Source organism: Lithobates pipiens, unplaced genomic scaffold, assembly GCF_037356315.1.
Source record: "Lithobates pipiens isolate NorthernLeopardFrog02 unplaced genomic scaffold, aLitPip1_a1.2 Scaffold_8, whole genome shotgun sequence".
In the NCBI taxonomy this organism is placed as follows: Eukaryota; Metazoa; Chordata; class Amphibia; order Anura; family Ranidae; genus Lithobates; species Lithobates pipiens.
The window spans coordinates 657932996-657940524 of record NW_027507903.1 but is presented as its reverse complement, the minus strand read 5'-3'; the positions used below and the strand labels follow the sequence as shown (position 1 = coordinate 657940524).

Genomic DNA, 7529 nt, shown 5'->3' with positions numbered 1-7529 from the left:
AAGAACAAATCTCTATCTATCTATAGGAATATAATGTGTAGAAAGTCTCATTCCTTATTATTAATACATTTACAATGAGTTTATTCTATTGATTATTTTATTATGTGAAGAAATAGAAATTAATAATAGATCTACAAATAGAAAGAGATGAAAATCGATGGAAAAATCTCAGAGGAAATATATGAAGAAATGATCCCGAGATTTACTAATGAAATAAATAATGGGATTTATCACTAATATAATGATATCACTATAATAATGTATGATTACTAGAACTGGAATGTGTCCCCAATATAATGTGTCCCCATAGAATGGATCACCAATAGAATTCTATGGGATCTCTTTTTATAATGGATCCTAATATAATGTATCATGTGATGGTGTATTATAATCTCTAAATGTGTCCTGGTGATGGGGGAGAATTAGGAAATGACATGTTAATGTGAAATAAAGATTCTTTATGAAATTATTATTATTATTGTTAGGTTGCTCGTCTTCTGTAAGTAACCCCTGGTAGCCTAGGCTAGGATGGAAGAGAGGAGGTCCCTTTCACCGGTGGACAAAACATTACACATACACAGGATTGTACGTGAATAATGAATGTGTATATTGAAGCACACACAGCAGTTTTATTTAGTTTGAGCTAAAGGACAGCCCTGTGGTTTAGCCAATCAGGTAATTCATACATACATCGACATTTTTCTTAAACTCATGACATTATCTAAGTCAAAGGTGAAATACAGTCTTCTGATAGTTATTTCGTCATTTCAACATCTGCTGACTGACCATATTCTTGCGTAACCAGTCCTATCTTAGCTTTGTACCTCTTACCGCAGACAGATGCTTCCTAATATGTCAACATCTTGCATCTTAATTCTGAACTTAGTGAAATGCACGCCTAAGCATATTATCTTAGACCTTTAACCTAGTATATCTTTTGGTAACCTTAATAAGTATTCCCTTATAATCCTTCCTTTGATCATTCTGTGATTTACATAATGATCATTCCTTTTCTAATTTAATAGCACAGGCTTCATACTCCGAACCCTTGTGCTCTTGGTTTCTATACCATACCGTTGGATCCTTAACAATGGAAGTGAGTTTCAGATCCTTCGGAGCGACCGTGTTTCCCTTTTTACATAAACATTTGATTATCTTATAACAGGCATATAAAAATAGAATGAAGAGAATCACAGTGACAATTGTCATGGCAGCATTTCGGAGCCAAGATATTAATCCCCCAAAACTAAAACTGCTCGAGAAGGGATCCCAGTTTTTTCCTATGTTCCTTGCCTCTTTCTGTAGTTTATTTACCTCTTCCCTGTGTTGGGCAATAACGTCATAGTAGTCTGGGACTTCGATGCTGGTATTATGAATCCAGGTACAGCACTCATAATCCTCAGTAGTCTCACAGAGGCCAGTAAGGGCTGCACTCATACTTTCTATAGCCAACTCATGTAGTTCTAGTTGCTTCCTAATTGCCCTAGTTTCTAGATTTAGTTTGGTTATGTCATCAGAATTTTCCTCCAGAATCTCATCAATTATGCCAGTGTAATTATTTAATCTTTTCATTAGGTCAATTCCCCACCCTGTCCAGGAAGGGAACCATGCCCAGGCCATATCTTTTTCTAAAAACAATTCTCGTTTATTACGGTGTCTAAGGGGATATCTAGGATGCATGCTGGCTTCAAGGAGGTGACTTCCCTTGTTATCCCCTAATACCCCCATGATAGGAACCAGGGCTGCAAGGTAACACCACCCCTGGGGTTTGGTTGGGATCCAGGGGTGACAGAGTTTGCCGCAGCATATATATATGGTATTTCCTAGAGCTAGGGGTCGTTTATGGAACACGTTCCTAAGAGTATCAGAAAGGCCAGAGAGCACCAGAATTGACATTAATTGGTGTATTGTAGTCTTGGTACTGGAGCTAAGAAAGTCTAAAAAGGTGGCATTTAGGGTGGGATCTGAAGTATGGAAGAAAGAAGGACTGTTAAATGATGTCATTGAAATGTTAAGTTTTGCTTGTTTGCAAACCTCGGCTCCATCTGTGGTGTTTCCCAGTCGGAAACACCAGTCTGGGAAGTGGCTTCTACCTATAATTTGGAAAGTGAGGGTTTTATTTGGAAGGGTCCTAGTAACATTCGTTAGGACGATAGGGGGTGTTCCATTAAGGAGGGGGGTAAAATTCAAGGGGACTGCCATGAGAGGGATTCTAGCTGTACTGGGATGTAGCTTGCTGCAAATCCAGCATTTCTCAAAACCAGATTTTTGAGCATAGCTATATTTGAATTTTAGTAGTAACATCTTGTTAGTCAGTCCCTTAGGTGACTCATTAACGGGTACAATACTTCTACTATGTCTTTGGCCGGGGGTATTATTCATCTTAGGTGGTCCACATATCCCTTTTAATAGACCTAAGTCTTCTGGATGATATATACAGTTGGCTATAAACCATGTGGGCAGGAATACAAATAGTACCAGACTACCCCAAAGGCATACAGCCTTCCCTGACACTGATGGAGAAAGCATCTTTGTTTTTTTAAAGTTCTGATTATTTGTTATCTAAGAGTTCTGTTCTTCTTCTTCGTTTCTCATCCCGGCAGTTGTTGGCTCTGTTTTGTCCTTTTGAGGGGGTGTGGGATCTTCCAGGGAAATTTGTTCTATGCCTCTCTGAACTTCTTGTAGATCTTGTTCTTGGAAGTTGCTGCTCTCTGTCACTGCCAGGGGCTCTGGAGTCGAGGGAAGCTGGGGACACTTTTTAAGACGGCTGGCGTGGATCCAGGTGTTTCCTAGGTCTGTTAACACTGCGGTCCTGGATACCTTTTCCACCTTCCATGGTCCTGAGAAAGCCGGTCCGATACTCTTTCTTTGTGCTAATTGTTTGATCAGCACTTTATCCCCAGGGATGAAGGGATGCGTTGGTTCTGTGGGAAGAGGGAAAAAGGTGACAGAAACTTGTTCGTTCATTTCATGAAGCATACTTACCAGGTTTTTTCACGTACATTTCCTGTTGGGAATAAATGTCAATATCAGTGTCTTGGTCTAATGGGGGTAATTCTATGTTTGCGGGGATTCCCATGAGGACCTCAAAGGGTGATAGTTTTGTTCTTGCATGTGGATCTTCCCCTCTTTTGACCAAAGACCTTCAGGGTCTTTGGTCAATCCTTCCTTTGTCCAAAAATGGACATCATCTTCTGTGGCCATTGATTGCATCTGTGCTATGACAGTTTTAAAGTTAGGTGCTGCGAAGTGTTCCGTGAAAAACATTGTTGTGGGGGCAGGTGGGTTAGGGGAAAAGGCAGCAGCTCTTTTAGCTTCTCTGTCAGCAAGAGCATTCCCTTTTGAAACACGACTGCTGTCAGAGGAGTGTGCCTTTACTTTAATTATGGCTACCTTTTTTGGAAGAAGAATGGCTTGGAGGAGAGCACTAATCTGTGTGGAGTTGGCAATTATTTTGTTGTCTGCTGTTTTAAAACCTCTATTGGCCCATATCACACCAAAATCATGCACCACTCCAAAAGAATATCTACTGTCTGTGTAGACGTTCACCTCTTTACCGGTGAATAGAATGCAGGCCCTAGTGAGGGCTTCTAACTCTGCTACCTGGGCTGAAGAAGGAGGTAATGATTTTGCCTCCAGTACGATGTCTGGTAGTTGAACAACTGCATAACCGGTTAAAAAGGTGGAGTCAGAGGGACGTGAGCAGCTACCGTCAACGAAAACATCCTCTGCACCTGAGATAGGGGTGTCAGTGAGATCCGGTCTGGGACTGGTAATAGCAGCAACCTTTTCCGAACAGTCATGTATAATGTCTGGGTCATGTGGTAAACGCAACATGGAATGCAAAAGGCGCACAGCGGGGTTGCTGGCAGGCACATATTTGAGTGTGAGGTTATCAGTGTTCATCAGTGTTATCTCATAACCACTAAGTCTTTGCGAGGTCATATGTTGGGTATTCATGTTCTGAATAAGATGCGTGACTGAATGAGTGGTATAGAGAGTCAATGGGTGACCTAGCACTAATTTGTTTGCATCTTGTACAGCCATTGCACAGGCAGCAAGATTTTGGAGACAGAATGGCATTCCCTGTACTTGGATGGGGAGTTTTTTTTTTTTTTTTTTGATAGATATGAGACAGGGCGATACCCTGATCCATGTTGTTGTGTTAGCACGGCGGCAAAAGAGCTTCCTGAAACTACACAGTACAGCTGAAAAGCTTTACCATAGTCTACCAATCCCAGGGCGGGAGCATTTGACAGACTGTTTAATAGAGCTTGAAAAGCTTGTAGTCTGTCTTCAGTCCAATCTATTAATTTAGGGGCGGTTGACCCAGTAGCCTCTCGTAGGATACCATCATAGTGAGAACAGTCAGGGATCCATTGGCAGCAATATACAATTGCACCCAAAAATGAGAGTAGGGCGGCCTTGTCTTTTGGCGGACTGAGAGCTTGTAGGGCTGCGGCACGTTTAGGTGACACCAGCCTTGTTCCTTCCTTTAGAATGCACCCTAGGTATTCTACCTGTGGCTGGCACCATTGTATTTTCTTCCTTGAGGCTAGATGCCCGGCGTGAGCTAGGTGTTGTAACAGTGATGTTGAATCGACCGCACAATCTTCAGCAGTTCGACTGCACAGGAGCAGGCCGTCCACATACTGTATTAGTACCGACCCTCGCTCAGAAGTCCAAGACTTGACAGTCTCGTTGAGTACCATAGAGAAGGCGGCTGGACTGTCTACATACCCTTGCCAGGTTAGTTGGCCCCCGGCCCAGGAGAAAGCAAACATAGGTTGGGCTTCCTCTGCAATGGGAATGCTAAAGAAAGCATTCGCTAAATCAATTACTGTGTAGCATAGAGAGTCTGCCGGTATGCATGAGAAAATAAAAGTGATGTCTGAGACTAGGGGTGGGAGGGGAATCACTTGTTTGTTTACTGCCCTTAGGTCTTGTATGTATAAGTCTCCACTCCCCACTGGCCTTTTTTTACGGGGTAAATGGGCGTGTTCCAGGGACTGATGATTGGTTTCAGGATACCTTTTGATATGTAATCATTAATTTGAGGGGAGATGCCTTTGACTTTCTCTGGGGGTAGGGGATACTGTTTTTGATATTGTATCCCTGCATCTGACCGCATTTGGGGTGCATATGGTGTGCAATTAATAAAGCCCACACTACCTTTGTTTTCTGCCCAAATTGTGTGATGGTCAAGGGAGGAAGGTATCATTAGAAAGAAACTCCTGTGTGCATGTCTTTTTGGGAACCCTCTGTGTGCATGTCGCTTAGGGCCATGTAAGTCACATAATGGTGAACTAGCGGTAAGGGAACCTTCTTTATTAAACTTAATGGTAATACACAGTTGTGCCAAGAGGTCCCGTCCCATAAGGGGCACAGGGCATGAGGACAAGACGGCAAAAGTTTGGGTACATAATTTCTGTCCTTCTGGAGTGGCTACAGTCAGTGGTGGAGTGATGGGATGGGTGACAGGTGTCCCATTAATACCAACAGAGTTTCCCTTGGTGCATTATTTGTGGCTGTGTAGGATATTGGGGTAGTGGTTGACGAGGGTTCTGGTATGGCAGATAACGGGGATACTGTGGGCGGGTCTGGGGGTTAAATCCCCTGCCTCTGCCTCTTGCTCTAATCTGTCCAGTCCTATAAGGGCACTGGGATTTCCAATGTCCTTGCTGTCCACAATTGCCTATATTTTCCAAGGCATTTGTTCCATGCACAGAAACAATCCTTCATGTATTGTGGGTCAGCCCCTTTGCAGGGAGGATAAGAATGCTTATGTACCTGACAAATTTTACTGACTTCTTGCCAGTCTTCCTCAGTACAAGGACCATATGGCCCTGGGTCATGTATCCCCAATTGCTGACACCTTTCTCGGACTTGTGTCCAAAATGGTTCTACCTGGGGGCCAGGGATCATATTACTAACAAATTCATAGGGTGATGGGGTGGCCATGGCTTGGGTTGCTGCAGAATTCCCCATCTAGTAGTCTGGGCAGTGTGTGTCTAGTGGCAGGACACAGGTGATAACACCCGGTTTGTCCAACAATCCGGTCTCTGGTCTGGGAGTAGGATCCCTGATCTTTTTTGGGGCAGATGGACTTATATAAAACTATGAAGATTTACCCTTAATATACGATGAAGGGTAAATCTTTCCTGGTGGCGGGATATACCCCTCTTACACCAAGTCTGCAAGAGAACCCCCCTGGTCTGGTGGTCAGTAAAATCCACTTGTCATCTATTCTTAGGAAGAGTAGACCTAACGTGCAATGGGGGCAGGCGGATGCTATGTCACTACAAGAGGGCTCCTCATACTCTGCACTCATTTAAACAACAACAATTATTTTCCTTATACTCTATATTAAAACTTATACTCTATATACTTACACACGTACCTAGAGAGAAACAGACATATTCTTAATATACTTTAAGACATGACATAACCGTATTGCAATACATTTATCAATTTATAGTGCACTTTTTTAAAAAAAAAAATCAAATGGGCGTCCACTCCACCAATCCCTTTGTCACGGGCGTAATCTACTACTTCCCGTGTTAAAAATACTATTACCAATAGTTTTAAGTCAGACCAACCTAGTCGGACTCCCCTAAACCTATAAATTCCTTGCGAGCCCTTTTAACCTCCCGAGGGACCAGCCTAGTCCTCCGCGAAGGCACAGTTACTTCTTTTAAATTTAAACTAAGTTCGTAGCGGCCATCTGGACAGAGTAAGTATTCACACCATTCACCTTTTAGGCAAAAAGGAGTAAAGTGACTTACCTGCCGCAAGATGACCCCACTTTTCTGGTACCAAAACTGTTAGGTTGCTCGTCTTCTGTAAGTAACCCCTGGTAGCCTAGGCTAGGATGGAAGAGAGGAGGTCCCTTTCACCGGTGGACAAAACATTACACATACACAGGATTGTACGTGAATAATGAATGTGTATATTGAAGCACACACAGCAGTTTTATTTAGTTTGAGCTAAAGGACAGCCCTGTGGTTTAGCCAATCAGGTAATTCATACATACATCGACATTTTTCTTAAACTCATGACATTATCTAAGTCAAAGGTGAAATACAGTCTTCTGATAGTTATTTCGTCATTTCAACATCTGCTGACTGACCATATTCTTGCGTAACCAGTCCTATCTTAGCTTTGTACCTCTTACCGCAGACAGATGCTTCCTAATATGTCAACATCTTGCATCTTAATTCTGAACTTAGTGAAATGCACGCCTAAGCATATTATCTTAGACCTTTAACCTAGTATATCTTTTGGTAACCTTAATAAGTATTCCCTTATAATTATTATTATTCTTATTTTATTTATTTATTTTTAACAGTTAGAGTTTATTAAAGAAATATCCAGTTACAATACATAGTAACAAAACATAATAATTGCAGATGCAACCGCCTGATTGGACAACAATTCAGCCACAGTAGTTACAGACTCACATTGTTAGATATCTTGGTTTCAGTGGTGGCCGATCAGCGTCTGTCAGATAACTTTCCATAGTCAGACAT

General features: G+C 42.1%; 1 long non-coding RNA gene across 1 annotated transcript; it reads right to left on the bottom strand.

Annotated features, from left to right (window-relative positions):
* Window positions 1-605: 605 nt before the first annotated feature.
* LOC143961761 (uncharacterized) lies at window positions 606-7305 on the bottom strand. The gene is made up of 2 exons (XR_013270548.1): window positions 6786-7305; window positions 606-2924 (listed from the first exon to the last, which is right to left on the bottom strand). It is a non-coding gene; the product is annotated as an uncharacterized LOC143961761 (long non-coding RNA).
* Window positions 7306-7529: the final 224 nt, after the last annotated feature.